Source organism: Pleurodeles waltl, chromosome 2_2, assembly GCF_031143425.1.
Source record: "Pleurodeles waltl isolate 20211129_DDA chromosome 2_2, aPleWal1.hap1.20221129, whole genome shotgun sequence".
Taxonomy (NCBI): Eukaryota; Metazoa; Chordata; class Amphibia; order Caudata; family Salamandridae; genus Pleurodeles; species Pleurodeles waltl.
Window position 1 is genome coordinate 924,450,256 of NC_090439.1, and position 24,013 is coordinate 924,474,268.

The 24,013-nt window shown below is 43.5% G+C and overlaps 1 long non-coding RNA gene across 1 annotated transcript; it reads left to right on the forward strand.

Annotated features, from left to right (window-relative positions):
* Window positions 1-1,488: 1,488 nt before the first annotated feature.
* On the forward strand, window positions 1,489-6,108 carry LOC138282756 (uncharacterized). The gene is made up of 2 exons (XR_011200999.1): window positions 1,489-2,666; window positions 5,726-6,108. It is a non-coding gene; the product is annotated as an uncharacterized lncRNA (long non-coding RNA).
* The last annotated feature ends 17,905 nt before the right edge of the window (window positions 6,109-24,013 follow it).

The following is a 24,013-nucleotide window of genomic DNA, read 5'->3' on the forward strand; positions in this document are numbered from 1 at the left end:
GGGCAAACGCATCATAGTCGTTTCCCCAATTCCGGCCATAGAGGCTGTTACAAAGGCGAGTGTTCCTAATGCGAAAGCATTACACCTGCGATGGATACAATGGGCTACGTCTTTGACAGCCACTGATGTAGATTACATTTTTGACCCAAAGCTACAGACAGAGGAATTTCTCCAATATGAAATAGAATACCCTGTTCCCGCTGGCACGTTGCCTATTGATCAATATCAAGTAGTCATTGTAAGGAAATGCCTCCTTGGCATGGTTGCCCCCTGACTTTTTGCCTTTGCTGATGCTATGTTTACAATTGAAAGTGTGCTGAGGCCTGCTAACCAGGCCCCAGCACCAGTGTTCTTTCCCTAACCTGTACTTTTGTATCCACAATTGGCAGACCCTGGCATCCAGATAAGTCCCTTGTAACTGGTACTTCTAGTACCAAGGGCCCTGATGCCAAGGAAGGTCTCTAAGGGCTGCAGCATGTCTTATGCCACCCTGGAGACCTCTCACTCAGCACAGACACACTGCTTGCCCTCTGTGCGTCTGGCCTGACGACCTCCTGAATTATCCAAGGAAGTTAAAAACCTTGGAATCACCATGGATTCCAAGTTAACTATGAATGCCCAAGTGGACAAATTAGCACGAACAAGCTTCATCACCTTGAAGACTTTACGACGCATCATCCCCCACCTCGGATTTCCACACAAGGTGCAAGCTACTATCTCGCTTGTACTATCCAAACTGGATTATGCCAATGGCCTCTACCGTGGATCATCTCTATCTATTATGAAAAAACTAAAATGTATTCAAAACTCCGCAGCGAGGCTACTATTACATGTAAAGCCGCAAGACCACATCTCCCCTGCCTTGAGAGCACTGCACTGGTTATGCATTGCCAGAGGATGCACTTTCAGGCTGCTTTGTATCACCCTCAAAGCTATACATGGAACAGGACCGCTTTTATCAGAAACAAAATAACCAAATACATCCAACAAAGAAACCTCTGCCTTAGAACACCACCATACAAGAAAAAGACTATAGGTGGTACATCCTTCTCCGTTCAAGCAGCCAAACTATGGAATTCATTACCCCCAACTATAAGAGCCACATGTAACTTTCTTGTCTTCAGAAAACTACTCAAGAGTTGGCTCTTTCCTTCATAACCACCATAATCAAACAACTATGGACTGCATATGCCTATGTTGATAAATATGTTTTTCTGATTGTGTACATTTCTAGTTATGTTTATATTTTTTTAGAAAATATTAATCGCTACTATGTCGTAACAATAAAATACACACACTCTTTAAACCTGTTTGACTAAATATATGTACCCATGGTTCTAATTATGTATTGTATGTACCTGTGTGTGTGTGTGTGTGTGTGTGTGTGTGTGTGTGTGTATATATATATATATATATATATATATATATATATATGTGTGTGTGTTCGTGGATCAGTGCATGGCTCCTAGGTAGGTTGTTAAATACTAGATATCTATGAATCCCCGCTCTCATCTTATCACACGTATCTACCCATCATCATATGTCATGCCTCTATCAATCTATCCTCCATTCCCACTCTGACTCATCCCAAATCCATTCTACTACTTTCATCTCCTAAATAACTCTGCCTAAGCTCTTCCCTCCGCTTCCACGTCTAACTCACCAAACCTCACTCTACCCCCATGACCTCCCAAACAACCCTACTAAATTCACCCTCATTTATCTCACCCTGCTACTATGATCTCCCTAACCCTTCCACAGACTCTTCCCTCCTCCATCCCCCTTTACTCATCCCAAGCCTTTGGGATGAGTAAATCAGGGATATACACCCAATTAACACTTCTGGATTTCTTTCCTCCTCCAGCCCCTCCATTACTCCAGTCAATCTAACTAACAAACTCTCATATCCGTGGCTCAAATTAACTCATAATAATACAAAAACTGTACTCCTATTTCCTGATACTAATCCATCACTAATTCTTGTTGGGTTCCGGAGTAGGGTGCTACTCGCCAAATAGCGCTTCAACGCCTCGCCGGGGGTAGTAAGCAGTATATAAATACAATTACAAAAAGGCACAGAGATTTCCACCAGGCAGACTGAGAACTCTAAATTTGTCAGATGGCTATATACCGGGGTGAGGGCCTTCATTTCTGCCTTCCTGGTAGGATGCTGCTGAAGGGCCATTAGTCTACTGAAGAAATGACCCTGAAGTGTATTAAACTGGTGCAGAAATGATGAGAATACACCATTCCACGGTTAACTATTAATCAACTTGATGATAATATGGCTTCTCTACTATTTTTACACAACTGGAAATAAGTCTACTTATGTAATGTGCAAAGGTTTCAAACACTACTAAGAAGAAATAATTCAAGAAGTTATTTTTTCAGATAAAGGCATTAGGTTTAACTAGTTTAGAACTACTTATTATAAAAGTATATTTGCGTTCAGCTCAACTTTTACCTTTGCATTTTAGTACGTTCTACACTTTCAGCTTGTTGAGCTCTGGTGAGCTTTGTACAGTGCATTAAAGCTTTTTTTGTGAGTTATGTAGTTCTTGTGTCAATAATTTATGTATTCCTTGTTGTAGATGTGATCAAAGAAAAGGGATTAGAAAAAGTTACTGTTGATGATTTAGTTGCAGAAATTACTCCAAAAGGCAGAGGTGAGAAATGTATACTTTGTGTTTGATTATTTATTTATTTTTGTTTGTTTTAAGAATCCAGACATTTTCATGGTATTTTTTTATTGAATGCATGTGAGCAATACTATTGATGTTCTATGTGACCCTGGTGGTGAAAACCAGGCCTACAGAAGGTCTGCCGCCAGAATATTGAGCTTTAAATATTGATCTGCAAAAATATTTTGCCCATAATATCCATATATATGATCAGTGTACTTAGATGTTGAGTTAAGAAATGTAAAACAATACTTACCTGCACTGTATTGTGGTTATCGATGATAATAGAGTAAATATTTTTATAGGACAATCCCATCCCAGCAAGGACGTTCACTCTAATCAGGGTAAAGGAGAATCACCCTCAGTTAACCCCCGCTCACCACTTGGCACGAGCAGGCAGGCTTAACTTCAGAAGCAATGTGTAAAGGATTTGTACCAACATACACAGTAATTCAGCGAAAGCACTACAAAATGACACAACACAGGTTTAGAAAAATAGAGAATATTTATCTAAACAAAACCAGACCAAAAGGACAAAAATCCAACATACACAAACCAAGTTCAGAATTTTCAAAGAATAAGAGTCTTCAGTCCTTTAGAAAACAGTGAGAACATTGTTAACGTACAAAAGTGCCTGTGTAGCATCAAAATAACACTGCGCGGGCAAGTGTGCATCAGAAAAGGCCATTGATGCGTCGATTTCTCACTCGCAAGCGAGACCGTGCGTCGTTTCTCGTCGGGTCAGCGTGCCTTTCCATTCCTTTTGTGCCTCTCTTGACCCCTCCACGTGATCGGAGGAGAAATGCTTTTGCATTTCTCCTCCGATCAGTTAGGCCCCTGATGAGGCCAGCACGCGATTGCGCACTGACCTCATCAGACGCCAATGGGTTTGAATGAGGGGGTGGAAGGGGAAGCGATTTCCCCTTCCATCCCTGCCCAGGGGAGGGGGGTGCTTGGCTTGGCTAGCACTCTCCCGGGGGCCCATAGCTGGTCTTGTCCTTGGCACCAGGGGTTAAACTGCCCCCCAGTAGCCCCTAAGCCATCTGCTGGGGAAACTGTTTGTCACTTATGACCTGTAGGTGTCTCTAAGTACAAAACTGTGGGTAATATGTGCTCTCTTTGCACTTAATCGATGACTTCTTTCTTACATCACACCCCCAAAAATAAAGCAGCTTAATTTATTGTATGAAACACCAACACCCCTTCTCTTCGCAGTTTTGAGGGAGCCTTTCTTCTACCCCATGGACTTTATCTAGATGAATGGTCTGCTGGTCTTTGTGGTTTTCCTTTCTTCATTCTGTTGTAAAATTAATTTGATATTCAACAGAAATGCCAGCATCATCTACCCATGGCAATGGTTGCCCACCTTGTCACAATGGTATCTTAAAATCTCTCTTGGGAGACCAAGAAAAGTTAAGGCAGACACTAAAATGAATACATATTTAGCTTGGAAGAGACCAACGAAAGTAGCACACTGGGTAATAATCTATTCCAAAAGCACAGTTTTTTTTACGTACGAATTGACAGGCAGATTCTTTATTATATAAGTCATGTCAACCAGTGATGCTTATTATGGTAAACTGGGAAATGTGCTGTCTTGGCTTACTAAAAACAGGTGATCCACCTACTCGTACTGTTATTCCAATGTTAGGCTACCGGTATTCCAAAGTGAGGCTTGGCAAAGTTCTGGTGGTTCTAACAGAAAAGACAAGTGCACAGTGATGTGATGTGGAAACATACCTACAAATATTTTCAATGAAGGGCCTAGAAAAAGTTGAAAAATAAACTTGTAATCGCAGGAGAGGGAATGGAGGCAGGAGAAGAGTTGCTGAACTTCTGATCTGCAGTGGTTGGCTGACTGCTTCTTATCACTTATTACCTTTTTGCTATAAGTACCATATAGCAAGTCTTGGAATTAGGAGAGGTGTTGAAAGTTCTAGCACCAAGCACACGGGAAGCAAGACTCTTGGCTCTCTAAGCATAACAAGAACCCTTGCAAATATTGATTTTTACCACCATACTGGTGCAGCCTGGCCAGGTCTGTTTTATCTGTTTAAACTCGTCTGACACTGGTGAGTGGGTTGATGACACAAAATTTGCATCTCTTTAAGCATTCTGTAGCTGGGTAGACAGTGTACTACAACCTCTTTGTTGTTTAAAGGCCAAAACACCTCCTGGGAAAACCAGGATGCGTTCCATAAAGAGGAACAGCAGCAGCTTTGGATTTGAAAAATAATCCCTTCTACGACATTCGAAAATAGGGGACTAGTATTAAATTCAGAGAATACTGTTTAAAATCAGACTCCATATCGCCCACCTAAGTCAGTCAGGCCTTCATGAAGTGTGTGATTGATTCTTTTTTTCCTTTCTGGTGGTTGCACTCCTGCTGTTATGAGCGCTTCTGGTTGGGGATGTGCTTGCTTTTTTCTTTAGCGATGTGGACTGTTAAGGAAGATCCCCATGATGGAGGAGAAAAAAACATCAATTATTTCTTATTCTAGTTTTACATCAGGATAACTATCATGAAAGTCCTGAACAGTCCATTCTTATTCTCAACAGTGGTATCAGAACGGCAATCCATATCAAAACTGGATCACAAGTTACTTTCAGAAGAAAGTGCTAGTAGAGGTACTGCTGAGATTCTGCTACCATGAAGGCACAATGGCAAATATCTACTTTTTGAAACTGCCTCCTTTGTTGCTCAGCTTAACAAATTTTCTTTATTTTCCTTTCAAAATGGTTCTCTAAAAATAATCTTTAAATGTGAACTATCTTCTTTTTGAATGGAAAATAAATTAAATGCTGTCGATATATTCGGCAGAGAGCCTTTTTATAAAAAGGGGGAATACATTTTTTACTATGCCATTTTTTTCAGAGCTAGCACGTTGATGGGGACTATTAGATGGTTAATGTTTTGATAGATTCCTTCTGTGGGATTAAGTACTTTTATTTCTTAAAACTATGATGCATGAGAATTGGTATTTTTTTACTTGAAAGATCACTGAACTACTTTAACGTTGTATTCTTCTATTCTTCCTTTTCAGCTCTTGTTCCAGACAGTGTTAAAAAAGAACTTTTACAAAGGATAAGAACTTTCCTTGCTCAACATGCTAGTCTTTGATACTGGATTATCTTTTTTACACCACATAATTTTATTTATGTGCCTGTATTAAATGTCCTCCACCGAAAGATATAAACCCTGTTTTGATTTTTTTTTTGTATCAATTGCAATGTAAATTCCGGTACAGTTAGCACTGTTAATTATAATATTTGTGCCATTTTAATAACATTTGTATTTTTGTGCCATTGTCTATATACTGAATGGAGGATAGGGCTTGACTTTGTTTCTAATGTGTGTACTTTTTGGAGAATACTTTATAAAATACCAACAGAAACCTCACAATAAATATATAAGAACAAATTTAAATTTGCCTTTTTTTATTTTAGGCTTAACTCAGTGCTAATTTGTTATTCATGGATGTATTTAATTGTGCACCGCATAATGAAAGAGTAACTTGTATTTAGCATCAATGCACTGAGTTTGACAAGTGTTCTCTGAGCAATATGAAACTTACAAGGTACATGCAAGTTAGTGGTGACTTTGTTCTTGTTAGGTTTGACCTAAAGACCGCTTTAGCTGCATTGCTAGTCTTATGTTTTCCAAAAATGTCATACTAAAAATAAAAACATATATACAGCTTCCCAATCAACACTTTCACTGTTGGTCTGTTGACGTCACTCAAAGATGTGATATATATACACTCCAGTATTGCAACTTTCATAGTTGAATCATTCCCCTTCGTAGAGATGGGAGTCCCTGGTACCTTTTATAAGGTAATATTGACATAGGCCTAGCGGCGAAACCGTGGCCCTCATCCTCCTGGACCTCTCAGCCACGTACGACAGTCTGCAACCACACCCTATGCTTACGCCTCAGCAATGCATTAATCCACAACAGAGCCCTGGACTGGGTCACCTCCTTTCTAACTGGCAGAACTCAGAGAGTCCTCCTCCCCCCATTCCGCCCAGAGGCCACCAGAATCATCTGCGGCGTACCCCAGGGTTCGTCCCTCAGCCCGACCCGCTTCAGCGTCTTCATGGCCCGCTCGCTAACATCGCCCGATCCCACAACCTCAACATCATCTCATATGCCAACGACACCCAGCTGATCCTCTCCCTCACCAAGGACTCCGCCAAGACCAACCTCCATGAAGGAATGAAGGCCATCGCTGAATGGATGAAGCACAGCTGCTTCAAACTCAATTCCGACAAGACGGAAGCCCTCATCTTCCGTTCCACTCCATCCGCATGGGATGACTCCTGGTGGCCTGCCACTCTCGGAGCAGCGCCGGCTCCCACCGACCATGCACGCACCCTTTGATTGATCTTGGACTCCTAATTATCCATGACCCAGCAAGTCAACGCCACCCCCTCCTCCTGCTTCATCACCCTCCGCATGCTCTGAAAGATCTACAAATGGATCCCCACCGAAACCAGAGGGACAGTCATCCAAACCCTCGTAAGCAGCAAACTGGACTACAGCAATGCCCTCTACGCAGGAACCACGGGCAAACTCCAGAAGAGGCTGCAACGCATCCCAGAACACCTCTGCACGCCTCATCCTGGACATCCACCGCCACATCACAGGCCATCCGAGAGACTTGCACTGGCTCCCATTCAACAAGAGAATCGCCTTCAAACTCCTCACCCACGCTCACAAAGCACTGCACAACACCGGACCAGAATATCTCAACAGACGGCTCTCCTTCTACACCCCGACCCAGCGTCTCCGCTCCGCTGACCTCGCACTCGCAACCGTCCCAATCTTCTGCAGAAATACAACCAGCGGCAGATCATTCTCACACCTCGCCACCAAAATGTGGAACACTCTTCCCACCCACCTACGCCAGACCAACGACTTCCTTACCTTCAGGAAACTTCTCAAAACCTAGCTGTTCGAGCAGTGGCAGCACCCCCCCACTCGATCCACCTCAGTGCCTTCAGACCCTAACAGGGGAGTAGTGCGCTTTACATATTCCTGATTGACTGATTGAGCCTCTCCGTTTAGTATGAGTCATTTTGAGAAATGGACTACATTTGAGAGTCCACCAATCAGGCGACACCCCGCTTAAGACCCCTCCTGAGAGAAGCTCAGAAGTCCCTCAGATTTTCTACCGCACATCCTTCTAGGGAGTCTTCACAGAGCTCTGCTCTGCTTTTCTCAGTTTTTTTGAATATTCAAAAGATTTTGCCTCTTTTTTTTTTTTTATCTGGGTTCTAAAGGTCTCACCTTTAGTTCTTAGATCTATAGAAGACTGTCACCATGTCTGACAAAAAACAAGCATTTGCAATGCAACGGGTCTTGTGTTTGCCCAAGTTAGAGCTATTCGTTTTTTAAACTCCTAACCGGACTTTTCTTGCCACATGAACTGAAAAGTAAAACAGTTTCACATAAGCGAGCCCACAGCCACAGTGAAGCATCACGGAGACACAAAAGGAAACAGAACTTCGCTAAAGAGAAAAGGTAGTCCAGAACCCATATTGAAAACATGGAGCCTCGTATGTTTTCAGCTCGAGGAGGGACTAAAACCCAGAAAAAGGCATGACATATGCTCCTTCCATTAATGAAGCGAATTGTAAACGGCAAGCCCACGAACCAACTGAACTCATGGGTGTGGTTACAAGCCTGTAGGGAGATAACAGGGACAGAGCGCTTTGCGCTAAACCCTAAAAAGGGTCTATTCAGAACCTCTAAAACCTGTGATAAGAAGAGATTACATTCTGAAGACCCACACCAGAATTGTATCTACTGCCTCTACCAGACAACTCTGCAAAGGATTTTAAGGTATGACCTACCTTTTCCACCAAAACCCTGAAGGACAAGAAAGGCAGGTTATTAATCTGGTTGCAGAAACCGAAGTCAAGAGATCAACCTGATTCTGATAGTGCAGACTTCTCTACCTCTTCTAGAAGATCACAGAAAAAAGAGAGAGATCACCTCAGGGAAGATCCCTCCTCAGAGCAGCCAAAGAAGACCTATAGAAAGACCACCTAAGGGTCTTACTAAGGCTGCAGCCTTTCTTCATCTCAAAGATCCAACTACCACTTTTCTAAGGACAAGAAAGAGCATATCAGCAGTACAGAGAGGGCTAAACAAATCATCATGTCAGCCTCCTACACCTCCTATTAAGGTGTCTCATACATTTAAGCCTTCCTCTGTTCCACCTGTCGACAGACGATCTATGAGCTCCCCACTGTTGACGACAACTTCATTGTTAATTCCATCAATGACCCTACTGCGCCGCTGTGTTATCCACGCCAACGAGGGCATAGTCGGTGAAGACGTAGATATTGCCATCATCGTCAAGGCTGATGGTTACCATCGCCTTTTTATCTGCCTCTTCCAATGACTACCTCGTCGGGCAGTAGTCTCATAAAGATATCTTCTAAGTTGTTGATGACAGCAACTTAACTGCCGACAAGCGCACCTGTTGCATTATTGACATCTTTATCTTCAGCACCGTCGACAACCTCGTGGAAAATGGCAAAAAAGGCAAGAAGCTGTAAAAATAACCCCAGCACATACTTCCCCGAGTAAGGTAACTCAGTTGATACCAGCCCACCTGTTGGACGGGGATGACACATCTGATGAGGAGGGACCCTGTGGAACAGCACATAGTCATTCTCAGCTGAATGTAAAATATCAAGATGATGACAACGAATACTACAAGGGCTAGGGGGTGCTATCAACAATGCAGATATCCCTCATACTCATCCACCTGCCAATCCATTTCACCACCATTATGCTCAGAGGCAACTGCCGCAAGCGGCCTACAGTAGAACTGTCTAGCGGATGACCAGCTCATCAAGCAAAGGATTCAACTCGAAGACAGTGATCCATCCAAGGTTCTGGGTACCCCCATCCCTTTATCTTTCAAACTAGGGGGCAAGATCTCACCATTCCTCTAGCAGTGGCAATCCATAACTTCAGACCATTGGGTCTTGCAACTGGTTTAAATTGTGCACACACTGGAGTTTGTCCAGATGCCACCTCCGAGTCCTTCTTGCAAATCTACTCCCAGGTATCTCCACCAACTCAAACTGGAGGTCAACAAGATGATTCTCAAAGGCGCATTAGGGAAAGTTCCACTGTCTCAGTGGAGGAAAGGATTTTACTCCAGGTTCTTCCTCATTTGTAAAAAATAGAAAGACTGGAGACCTATCCTCGATCACAGAGATGTAAACACCTATCTGAAAAACAATAATTCTGCATGATAACTCTACAGGACGTCCTCCTCTGTTTGAACCACAGAGGCTACCTGTCCAACCTAGATTTTGAGGACCCATATTTTCACATCCCAATCCACCCTTCCCACAGACATTACTTAAGATTCACGGTAGCCAGCAGCCACTACCAGTTTCATGTTCTGCCATTCGGTCTGAAATCACCCCCCAGAATATTTACGAAGTGCCGAGCACTGTGTCCGCATTCTTGAGAAGACAAAGGCACCAAGTATTCCCATATTTGGATGACCGGCTGATAAAAGCAAAGTCGTTCTCAGCAGCACTTAAGTAAACAAAAAAGTGCATTGCCCTGCTAGACAGCATGGGCCTAACCATTAATTTGGAAAAGTCCATTCCTCAACCATCAGGTACGATCACCTTCTTAGGAGCATACCTGAACACCAACTCCTACATAGCCTGCCATACTACGGAAAGGCAGCAGAAGCTAATGGCCTTAGCAAAGTCAGTTCAAAGAAGAAAAAAGATTTCAGTACACCTTTACAAGTCGTTATTGGGGATGATGTCCTGCAGACTAAAAATGCGCCCCTTCCAAGAATAGCTCAGCCTACAATGGATTCAAGCCACAGGCAGCTTTGACAAGTCAAGATCACTCCGCCCATGATCAAAGCTGTAGGCTAGTAGACTCAAAAGGATCATCTAAAGATCAGCCTCTTTCCAGCCTCAGCCACCTCCATGGGTCATCACCACGGATGCTTCATTAGAAAGTTGGGGAGCGTTTCTGCAGGATCTATGGATCAGTGGCAAATGGTCACCGCCTTTTTGGAAACTACACATCAGTCTCCTAGAGCTAAAGGCTGTCCACCTAGCCTTGCAGGTGTTCCTTCCAAGAATTGCCAATTCGCAGGTACTAATAAGAACAGACAATATCACTAAAAAGCATTATCTCAGCAAGTAAGGAGGTATAAGATCTCTACTTCTGTCCTGAGAAGCACAGGAAATTTGGGAACGGGCCATGCAACATGGAGTGCTGCTAGGAGCGGATCATGTCCCCTGGAAGCAAAACAAAATAGCAGATTCTCTCAGCAGATTAAAATCAGTTCATGTATTTTCTCAATGGGGACACCCAACCGCAGTGTCTTTGCCAACCTATCAAACACCAAATGCCAATACTACGCAAGATGGCATCACCATCAGAGATCACAGGGAAATGCGTTTTCCATGGCATGGTGCAAAATCTACGCCTTTCCGCCTATTCCCCTGATTCCGATGGTTCTCACCAAAATGAAGATGGAACCGTGCACACCGATCTTAATAGCTCCAACGTAGCCTTAACAGCATTGATTCAGAGTTTGTCCTGTTCTCAGAGAAGCCTCACATCCCACTGAAGATATCTCCGCGTCTGCTGACAATGACCAAAGGGCAGGCCTTGCACCCAAATCTTCAGTCACTACACTTATCAGCATGGCTCCTAAGCACAGTGAGTTTGCACATCTAAACATCCCTGTGGAGTACAGCGCTATAATGTCCAGGCCAGAGCATTCAGCACTTATAAAACTTACTTATGTAAGTGGAAGAGATTCTGTCTATGGTGCCACCAGCAAGAGATGCATCCCATATTATCCTCACCAGAACGAATATTGGTATATTTATTACATCTGGCACATTCCGGCCTAGCTCATTTATCCATTAGGGTTTCATTTGGGGGCTATCTCATCGTTTAGACGCTCATACAATTCACCTTTGCTGTGATCATCCAGAATAATCAAATAATTTCTAAAGGCCCTATTCAGCGCTTTTCCGCCTTTCAGGCCTTCTTCCTCCTTCATTGAATCTCAACATAGTCCTCGCGCAGCTCCTGAAACAACCATTTGAGCCAGTTCACAGGGCTACTCTCAAATTTCTTTCATGGACCGTAGCTCTTCAGGTAGCTCTTACATCAGCCAGGTGAGTCAGTGGGATCCAAGTACTGTCTTTTCAAGAACCCTTCTTACACATTAGGGAAGATGTGATAGTTCTAAATACAAACCCACGGTTTATACCCAAAGTTCCCTCAGACTTTCATATCAATGAACCGCTGGTCCTAAAGACGTTCTTCCAAACCCAGCAGTAGAAAGGACTCTTCACCCAGATGTAAAAAGATGCATAAAGTCCTACCTGAATAAAAAACTGAATTCTTTCGCAAGTCTAGTCAATTTTGTGGCTTATAGTGCACCTAGAAAAGGTCATCCACTTTCCAAGCAAAGCAATGCAAAATGGATCTCATCGACAATCTGGTTTTCCCATCAATCTGCAGGAAGGCCGCTACGAGCTTCTGTTCGTGCTCTACGAGGGCAGTATCAACTTCCACTGCACAGTTTGCAGGGGTGCCGCTGCAGGACATTTGCAGGGTAGCAACCTGGAAGAACTGCCACACATTCACCCAACATTACTGCCTTTATGCAGTTCCTCAAGGAGATGTAGCCGTGGGCTAGGGGGTCCTAAGACATCTGTTCCAATAAAGGTGAGCTATCTCTGCCATCTTGCCATAAGGTCAGATCTGCACGTTGTTTATTTTAAACTCTATCAAAAATGAAAGGTTGATACACAGTATGGTTTCTTGTAACACATCCAAGTATCTAGATTCTAGGCTTTCTTATGTTTACTTGTTTATATGCATTTGAAACAATCATAGTTTATACTACATTGTGCTTCACTCCTGCTTACTACTTTGATTCAAGCATGTGAATCTATGAAAGTTCCAAGACTGGAGTAAGAAAATGAGTTACTTACCTGTAACTATAGTTATGCAGTATTGTAATCTTTCATGGATTCACATGTGGTCTACCCATCTCCCATATCTTATTTACTGTTATTATGACTACGCACTAGTGCCCGAAAAATATGAGGGCCTGGAGCTTCTGTCATGAGGGATCTAATTGGTGGTGTTGCCTGATTGGATGGACTCTCAAATTTAGTACTTTTCTCAAAATTACTTTGATAGTATACTAAACTAAGAGGCCTAGGGCCTTTAGCTTTAGGCCTAAGTCTATACTACTTTATAAAAGGTACTCAACGACAGGAATGATTCAAGCATGTGAATCTATGAAAGAATCCAGTACTGGACAACTATACTTGCAGGTAAGTGTATATATATATTCCCACTTTCTCTTTATTTTAGAAAAAAAGACCGCCCTCCAAATGGCAGTGTATACTCCTTTAATGTGTGAACATTAACCCCTTCGCTGACAGGCCTTTTTCTCACCTCAGGTGTCAGGGCTTTTTTTTTGGCTTTTAGAGGCAGTTTGCACTTAGGCCCTCATAACTTTTTGTCCACATATGCTACCCACGTCAAATGTGCGTCCTTTTTCCCAACATCCTAGGGATTCTGGAGGTACCCAGAGTTTGTGGGTTCCCCTGGAGGAGACCAAGAAATTAGCCAAAATACAGCATTTCTTTTTTATGGGGAAAAAAAGGCTGCAGAAGAAGGCTTATGTTTTTTTTCCTGAAAATGGCATCAAAAAAGGGTTGGCGGTGCTAAAACCAACATCTTCCCTGCTTTCAGAAACAGGTAGACTTGAATCAGAAAACCCAATTTTTCAACACAATGCTTTCATTTTACTAGGACATATACCCCATTTTTACTATATTTTGTTCTTTCAGCCTCCTACCCGTTAGTGACAGAAAAGGGTGTGAAACCAATGCTGGATCCCAGACAGCTAAACGTTTCTGAAAAGTAGACAAAATTCTGAATTCAGCACGGGGTCTTTTGTGTATATCCTTCAAGGTTTTCCTACAGAAAGTAACAGCTACATTTTTTTTATTGTAATTGAGGTAAAAAATGAGACAGCCATTTTTCTCCACGTTTTACTCTTACTTTTTCCTGCAATGTCAGATTTTCGAAAGCAATATACCCTTACGTCTGCTGGACTCTTCTGGTTGCTAGAATATATATGGCTTGTTGGTTCATCAAGAACTCTAGGTACCAGAGCCAATAAAAGAGCTGCACATTGCAATAGGTTTTCATTGTATACCGGTTATACAGCAATTCATTTGGTGAAATATAAAGAGTGAAAAAATAGGTATCAAGGGAACCTTTTGTATTTCCAAAATGGGCACAAGATAAGGTGTTGAGAAGCAGTGGTTATTCTCACTTCCCTGAATTTCGGGGTCCCCATACTAGCATGTGAATTACAGGGCATTTCTCAAATAGACGTCTTTTTTTACACACTGTCTTACATTTGGAAGGGAAAAAAACGTAGAGAAAGACAAGGGGCAATAATGCTTGTTTTGTTTTTCTGTGTTAATGGTACCTCACTTGTGTGGGTAGGCCTAATGCCTGCGACAGGAAACGCAACACGGACACATCACATTTTTACATTGAAATCTGACATGTTTTTTTGGAAAGTGCCTAGCTGTGGATTTTGGCCTCTTGCTCAGCCGGCACATAGGGAAACCTACCAAACCTGTGAATGTTTTAAAACTAGACACCTAGGGGAATCCAGGATGGGGTGACTTGTTGGGCTCTCACCAGGTTCTATAATCCAGGATCCTTTGCAAACCTCAAAATGTGCACACAAAAAAACACCTTTTCCTCACATTTCGTGCTAGAAAGTTCTGCAATCTGAGAGGAGCCACAAATTTCCTTCCACCCAGCATTCCCCCAAATCTCCAGATAAAAATTGTACCTCACTTGTGTGGGTAGGCCTAGTGCCCGCAACAGGAGATGCCTCAAAACACAACGTAGACACATAACATTTCCCCAAAGAAAATTGTCCTTTTTTTTGCAAAGTGCCTCGCTGTGGATTTCGGCCTCTAGCTCACTTGGCAGCTAGGAAGACCTAGCAAACCTGGAAATTTCTGAAAACTAGACACCTAGGGTAACCCAGGAATGGGGTAACTTGTGGTGCTCTCACCAGGTTCTGTTACCCAAAGTCCTTAGCAAACCTCAGAATCTGACAAATAAAACACTTTCCTCACATTTCGTTGCTGCAAAGTTCTGGAAACTTCCATCTACCCAGCGTTCCCCCAGGTCTCCCGATGAAAATGGTACCTCACTTGTGTGGGTAGGCCTAGTGCCCGCAACAAGAAATGCCCCAAAACACTAATTGGACGCATCAAAATTATCAAAAACAACCTGTTTTTGCAGAAGGGGCACCTGCGTTTTTGGTCCTGGGCTCAGCAGCTATCTAGGGAAACCTACCAAACCCAAACATTTCTGAAAACTAGACACACAAGTTAGTGAAGGGAGGTGTGACTTGCATGGATCCCCCAGTGTTTTCTTACCCAGAATCCTCAGCAAACCTCAAATTTAGCTTAAAGAAAAATCACATTTTCCCACACTTCTGTGTGGGATTACCTCACTGGCACAAATTTCCTACCACCCAACGCTCCCCTCAGTCTCCCGGTAAAAATGATACCTCACTTGTGTAGGTGAGCCAAGTGCCTGTGACCGGGAAGAGCCAAAAACATGTTAAAATGAGTTGGAACCAAAGCGGGTCCAAAAGGGCAGTTTGAAAAAGAAAAAAAAAGAAAAAGTTTTTGTGCTGACAAGTGGGGCGGAATTTTTATCGGTATAGAGGCGACAATGTTGATTGGTAGGAATTTTGTGGATTCCGGAAGGTTCCATCACAAAAATGTGGGAAAAATGTGTGATTTCCAGCAAAGTTGCAGGTTTGCAGGGCATTGTGGGTAAGAAAATTGTGCGGTTCCTTGTGAAGCACACCACCCTGGACTCACCAAGATGTTTAGTTTTCAGATGTGTTTAGGTCTCATAGATTTTTCGTCATGGCAGCGTCCCAAAGTGCAGCCCTCAACATTCCAAGTGGGACGATGGTGAGAGTTAGACAAACTCTCATGACCCAAATGTAAAACCAAAACCCCAAATAATCATAGTCCTCTTAATTGCTGCGGGATAAGATGTTAACCCTTCAGTTGTGGTGGGGGCATAATCATGCCCATACTGGTTGGTAGCCACCATCCCACTTTTTGTTTTTGTTTTTTAATTCCCTGGCACGTAGTAGGCTTTCTGCCTCTCTTCCCCCCCCACCCCCCTCCTCTGGGGAGTGGAGCGTGGGTAATTGCCCCATCTGCCGACCGGTGGGCAGAACAACTTTGTCCCCATTTATTTGGGGTGGGGACCATACCCTACCTTTTTTTTTTTTTTTTTTTAACCCCTTCGCTGCCAGGCCTTTTCCCCCTCCTGTGCCAGGCCTTTTTTTGCCTATTTGGAACAGTTCTCGCTTAGGCCCTCATAACTTTTTGTCCACATAAGCTACCCACGCCAAATTTGCATCCTTTTTTTTCTTTTTCCCAACATCCTAGGGATTCTAGTGGTACCCAGACTTTGTGGGTTCCCCCGAAGGAGGCCAAGAAAGTAGCCAAAATACAGTGAAAATTTCGTTTTTCAAAAAAAATATGACAAAGGGGCTGCAGAAGGAGGCTTGTGGTGTTTTTTTTTTGTTTTTTTTTTTTTCCTGAAAACGGCATCAACAAAGGGTTTGCGGTGCTAAAATCACCAGCTTCCCAGCTTTCAGGAACAGGCAAACTTGAATCAGAAAACCCAATTTTTCAACACAATTTTGGCACTTAACTGGGACATACCCCATTTTTACGATTTTTTTTTTGTGTGCTTTCAGCCTCCTTCCAGTCAGTCACGGAAATGGGTGTGAAACCAATGCTTTATCCCAGAAACATAAACATTTCTGAAAAGTAGACAAAATTCTGAATTCAACAAGGGGTAATTTGTGTAGATCCTACAAGGGTTTCCTACAGAAAATAACAACTGTTTTTTTTTTTTTTTAAATTGAGGTGAAAAAAAACAGCAATTGTTCTCTATGTTTTACTCTGTAACTTTTTCCTGCAATGTCAGATGTTTGAAAGCAATATACTGTTACGTCTGCTGGACTCTTCTGGTTGGAGGGGATATATAGGGTTTATAGGTTCATCAAGTACCCTAGGTACCCAGAGCCAATAAATGAGCTGCACCCTGCAGTGGGTTTTCAATCTATACGGGGTATACAGCAATTCATTTGCTGAAATATAAAGAGTGAAAAATAGCTATCAAGAAAACCTTTGTATTTCCAAAATGGGCACAAAATAAGGTGTTGAGGAGCAGCGGTTATTTGCACATCTCTGAATTCCGGGGTGCGCATACTAGCATGTGAATTGCAGGGCATTTCTCAAATAGATATCTTTTTTACACACTCACTTATATATGGAAGGAAAAAATGTAGAGAAAGACAAGGGGCAATAACACTTGTTTTGCTATTCTATGTTCCCCCAAGTCTCCCGATAAAAATAGTACCTCACTTGTGTGGGTAGGCCTAGTGCCAGCGACAGGAAATGCCCCAAAACACAACATGGACACATTGCATTTTCCTACAGAAAACAGAGGTGTTTTTTGCAAAGTGCCTACCTGTAGATTTTGGCTTCTAGCTCAGCCGGCACCTAGGGAAACCTACCAAACCTGTGCATTTTTTAAAACTAGAGACCTAAGGGAATCCAAGATGGGGTGACAAGTGGGTCTCTCACCAGGTTCTGTTACCCAGAATCCTTTGCAAACCTCAAAATTTGGCTAAAAAACATGTTTTCCTCACATTTTGGTGTCAGAAAGTTCTGGAATCTGAGAGGAGCCACAAATTTCCTTCCACCCAGCGTTCCCCCAAGTCTCCCGATAAAAATGATACCTCACTTGTGTGGGTGGGCCACGTGCCTGCAACAGAAAAAGGCCACAAACTTATAGAGATTATGGGCACAGCGAGTTGATAAGCACATATTCTTCTTTTATACATCTTTAGGCTGACTCTGCTTTGGGGACCCACACAAGTGAGGTGTCATTTTACTTGAGAGACTGGGGGTAACGCTGGGGAGTAGGAATTTTGTGCTGGAGCGGTGATCCTACAAAGAAACATAAGGAAAAAACGCTTTTTTAAGCAAATTTTGAGGTTTGCAGAGGAGTCTGGGTAAGAAAATGTTGGGGGATCCACGCAATCCACACCTCCCTGGACTCCTTGGGGTGTCTAATTTAAAAAAATGTCTGGGTTTGGTAGGTTTCCGTAGATGAAGGCCGCACCCAGGACCCAAAACATAGGTGCCCCCTCCCCCCCCAAACACAGGTAGTTTTGTAATATATCATTTTGATGTGTCCACATACGTCTGTGATGTGCCAAACACTAAAATTGTGAAAAGAAACACACTTAGGTTATGTGAAAAAGACCCCTCACCCACCAACCAAGTTGGTGGCATGCTTCATCATCAGGGTCCCACCGGAGACACCTAGCGTGTCACAAGTGTGCTGCGACACCTGATTGCAGCGGAGCAGATTTTTTAATTTTTACCACACATACTGGTTGGATTTGGCACGAGGGTGAGTGATGGTTCAGTAGATCAAATTTTATTAACAAGAGATTTCACAAAAGTGAAATGCACTGGTAATAACTGAAAGGCCAAAAAACTGAACCAATGAATCACAGCTCGTGAGCTGTAAAGCCACGGCAAGGCACCAACCGCTTTACAGTCCGTTCACACACCTTTCATACATGACATGGACAAGACCAATCACGCCACCAGCCACGGGCCCAGCACATTACAACACTCGCATCGACAGACAGCGCCAGTCAAGGGCCCATCACTTTCATACACCCACATGCCTGATACAGCAATCACACCAGCTGATGAGTGTGTGGACTGGCATTTGGCTGGCACCGCTAGCCAAGCGCCACCCCATGCACACCGCCAGCCAAGCGCCACCCCACGCACACCGCCAGCCAAGCGCCACCCCAAGCACACCACCAGCCAAGCATCACCCCACGCACACTGCCATCCAAGCGCCACCCCGCGCACACCGCCAGCCAAGCGCCACCCCACGCACACCGCCATCACTTTTTTGTTTGTTTATAAACAACAAAGAAACCACTAATTATAAAATAAGTACAAAACTACAAACACAAAAGCTCTAACTAAATACATGACAGTAATGCCAACCTTGAAACTGAACATATGAAAATATAAAATAGGCAGTTTACGCTCACGGTATTTCCCAAAAGTTTTTCCTGGTGTGGTAACTTCTAAAACAGCCAGGCACACACAGCCCAGGCTTTGAAGGGCAATCTGGGCAGTACATCCGTCTCTCCCTCTGGATTGCTCTCTGGGCACATACTCTACATTTCTTTGTGGGCAAGTGTTTTTTGGGAGTGGGAGGAATGTGATCTGGAAAGTGCCAATCTTCCAATCTAGCCACATCCTCCACCATTTCTACTCTAGGAACTCTTGCCTGTTCTACCACAATAAGGCTCTCTATCACGGACTCCTGAAATTAAACAAATGTCATCCTTGACTCAGATGAACAATCCTTGAACACAATAAAAGCATTAAAGTTGTCAAATGAAATAAATGTAGGGCCAACTTTTCTTACCACACGTAAGACTTACGAAGAGCAGTGTAAGGTTCCAACCTCTGATCTACTCTATCAACACCCCCCATGTGCCTGTTGTAGTCCAAAATGCACGAAGGTTTGCGCACTTCTGCAACCTGGCCCCAAACAGTCACAGGGGAAGTACTCTCATCATGGATGGTAGATAGCATGTACACATCCCTCCTGTCTGAAAATTTCAGAGCTGGCAGCTCATTATTCCGCAAGGCACTGCACTGTCCCTTCTCGAGTTTTTTACAGACAAGCTCCCTTGGATAGCCTTTCCGGTTAGAACGGATTGTGCCACAAGCAACAGTGTCCACTCTAAACAACTTCTTGAACAACTGCACTCCAGTGTAGAAATTATCTACGTACAAATGGTGACCTTTGTTAAACAGTCGTCTACCAAGTTCCCACACAATTTTTTCGCTAACCCAAAAGTGGCCGGACAACCAGGAGGATCAATACTGGAATCCCTACCAGTGTAGACCCAGAAATTATACACATATCCTGTACTGCTTTCTGACAGCATATACAATTTAATCCCATACCGTGCCCTCTTACTAGCAATGTACTGCTTAAAAACTAAACACCCCTTGAAAAGGACCAAAGACTCGTCCACACTTATCTCTTTTCCTGGAACATAGACCTCTGAAAACCGATCTACAAAATAATCAAGGACAGGCCTAATCTTAAAAAGACGGTTACAAACAGGGTGATCTCGTGGCAAGGCTAAAGCATTGTCTACAAAATGCAGCATACGAAGAAGAAGCAAATAGCGATTACGTGTCATAGTTGCAGAAAATATAGCCGTTGCCATCAAGGGACTAGTAGACCAATAAGAAGCAAGTGACGGCTTCCTGATCAACCCCATCAAAAAAGTCAATCCTAAAAACTTTTTCATCTCTTCCAGATATGTGGGAACCCACTGAGTAGCTCTAGACTGAGACCTAAGTCTGGCAGCGTTGTCCCTCAAATATTGCTCTGCATACAAATTAGTCTGCCCCACAATCTCTTCCCAAAGATACATCGTCCATAAACAAGTGAAAGAAATGGACAGGCAAAAAGTTTTCCGTATTGACTTTACACCCTGGGAGACCAGTAAATGCAGGTAACTATGGCTGCTCCATGTTTGGGGCAATCCAGGTGTCCGGTCTTCTAATGAGAAACCCTTCAGCCCCAGGCTGCTGCACACTTGGCACATCAATGTCCTCCTCTAAAACAGGCCCTTCATCTGCACTGAGAGTAGCTTCCTCATCAGAAGAATACTCTCTTACAGAAAACTCACTGCCAGAATCACTCACTTCCCTCTCTGCCTCAGATGCAGATTCAGTCTTGTAATCATGGTCTGAAGACGACTCAAAGAGCATGCCAACAACCTGCTGAGCGGTCACTCTGCGGCTAGTCATGATCCTCACTAACAACAAATAGATTGCAACAACAACTAGCACTAAATAAGTAATAAACAAAGTGTAGTTTATCACAGAGTTATGTACTAAAAAACTATACCACTCGCTTGCCTGAAAAAGCTACTCACCATCAACTACTCTGCACAGACACAGCAATCACCAATGATATCCCACTAAAAAGAAAAAAGCAAATTAGACATATGACAACACAAGTATAATTGTGCTCAAATCTAAGGACAATTTCACACACAATACTGCATTTTAATACACCTCATGTCATTCATGCATGTCAACAATACTCCTTTGGAGTAAATTGCTTTCACTTACCTAAAACATGCAACTATGCAAACCGCAGGACAACTACTGCCAAAACCGCAAGGATCCACAGCAAAGGAAGCAAAAGCTTTGAACTAGAAAAAAAGATGAAATAAACTGTTATAATCACAAATACAAATACTTTGCCAGTTGACAAACACCCCGCCACCAAGAACTTAGAATTTGTCCCTAGTGCATAAGTGTCTTCTGCCCCACAAGGAGGCAGATAGGCCTAAAAAAAAAATAGGCTGATCTGCCCTCAAGTGGGGCAGAAATGGCCAACAGCTCTGTACCCTGTTTGGGGGGGGGGGGGGCTTGCCAAAGGGGGCGAATTGGGGTGCCCCCAGCACAAAAAAAAGGAACCAAAAATTTTTATCTCTGACATCTTGGTGCCTTCTGCCCGCCTTGGGGGCAGATGGGCCTAAAAAAAAATAGGCTGATCTACCTCCAAGGTGGGCAGAAATGGCCATCACTAACGTACCCCTTGGGGGGGGGCAACCCTTGCCAAAGGTGCCGCCCCCCCCCACACAAAACACACACACAGGATCCCTGGTGCCTAAGTGGATTCCGCCCCCCCTTGGGGGCAGATGGATGTAAACAAAATTGGCCGATCTGCCCCAATGGGGGGGCAGAAATGGCCAACAGCTCTGTGCCCCCTTTAGGGGGCGACCCTTGCCAAAGGGGGCCAAAGAGGGCACCCCCAGCACTAAACAAAAAAGGGGAAGAAAAAAATCCCTGCCGTATGGTGGTTTCTGCCCTCCTTGGGGGCAGAGATGGCCAATACGAAATTTCCCCCCTTTGGGGGGGGGCGACCCTTGCCCAAGGGGTGCCCCCAAACACACACACACACACACACACCACACAATCCCTGGCGCCTAGTGGGTTTCGACCCCCAGGGGCCAGATCAGCCAAAAACATGGGCGATCTAGCCCCAGGGGGAGCTGAAACATATAAAATTATTGCCCCGGGGGCAGCGACCCTTGCCTAAGGGGTCGCTGCCCAAAAACAAAGAAAATAAATTCCCTGGTGTCTAGTGGTTTTCGGACCCCCCCCACCCCCTCTGGGGGCAGATCTGCCGAAAAATCGGCTGATCTGCCCCCAGGGGGGGCCTAAATAGAAAAGAATATAGCCCCCATTGGGAGCGACCCTTGCCTAAGGGGTCGCTGCCCAAAAACAAAGAAAATAAATTCCCTGGTGTCTAGTGGTTTTCGGACCCCCCCACCCCCTCCGGGGGCAGATCGGCCTAAAAATCATCCGATCTGCACCCAGGGGGGGGGCGAAGTAGGAAAAAAATAGCCCCCAATGGGAGCGCCCAAAACTAAACAAAAAAACAAATCCCTGGTGCCTAGTGGGGATTCCTGCTCCACGATCGCCGGCCCCGCCACATCACTCATGCCTGGCCAGTGACATCACTGATGACATGTCAAATATCATCATCTAGTCTGTTGTGTAAGTGTGTAAAAAATTGTATACATTAGTTAAATAAACATATTTATGTATTGCCTAAGTTATATTAGTATGCTTCCAGAGTTATTGATCAATGATAGTATTTGTAATCTATGTCATCTGAGTGGATGTGGGTGTGTCTGCATTTATATGTGAGTGGCAATACAGTTGGGTGACTGGTTGTGTCAATAGCTGTTTTACTCAGTGAGTGGGGCTCTGTGTAGTGGTATGGATAAACAAGTGGATGTGATTAGTACTATGCATGAGTGAGTAGTTTTCTCAGTAATTGTAGTGGTAATATAGTGACTGTGGGTGTTTATAGCTCAGTATGTATTTGAGTAATTTTGAAGTTGTCAGCATCCCTATGGGCGAGTTAGTGGATGTGTCAGTGACTGTGTGAGTGAGTATGTCTATGAATGTATGGCTGAGTTTGTACATGTCAGTGAGTGTATAGAAGAGCATATGTTTTACTATGTATATGCGTACGCAATTGGGTGTGTAAGTAGTTGTGTGGGTAGGTGTTTGGTTTTATTTGTTTTATGAGTGAGTGGGAGTAGAAGTAATTGTATAGGTGAGTGACTATTGTCTGGGTGGCTATGTCTGATTTGGTGTATGTTTTGCTGTATAGTTGAGTAAATGGGTGTATGAGTATGTGTTTGGGTATGTGAGTGAGTCTGACTGTATACGAGAATAAGTAAAGATTATATTACCTGTGTAAGATGGCTGTGTACTTATATGGGTATTATGACTGTGTAAGTCAGTGTGAAAGTAATTTCAAGGCAAAGTGAATACTGTGGGTACATGAGGGAAGGGTTGGGTGTGAGTTTATTTTACTATGAGTGACTTTTTTGTGTAGTGGTATTGTAGTGTAGCCATTTTTATGTAGCCTTTGCGCGTTTGCTTCAGGCGTTAGGCCTTTGTGCACTTTGCCCTGGATGCATTTTATTCCTTTGCTCTAGATGCATTTTACTCAGCTTCGTACTGTTGTTTTTTCAATACCCAGTTCTACGGTCTTGTTTTATTTTTTATATCACACCGTTTAGCCAACTTCAGCACCGGAGTTCTCAATAACACATTCTTGCTCACTCTGTGCTTCAGTCAAGGATACAGTCTGGTACATTGCCGATAGACGTGGTAGGAGTTTAGTCTTTGGGTTGTAGACAATACACATTCTTGCGTAGGGACGTTTTGTTACCACATCGACATGTTAGTTATTAAAACACTTCCTTGTCCTAATACACATAAGAGGGAGATTCCGACCAGGGAACCACAACTAGACACTGACTGCCCTGTTTCAGATGCTGATCCAGATCACAGGCCTTTGCTCAGGTATGAGGGTTGATGTCTTTCCAGGGAATCTGAAAGGCAAGCTTAGAGCTTAACATGCTGTGCTCAAAATAGAACTAAATTAGAGGGAACGTAATCTATTAACACTATGATAGCGGTATTCTTATGTTTCACTCTTCTCGTGACTATTTCAATCCTACTGTGTTGTATGGTTCTGGTTATTGCGGCTCACGCCTTATTAT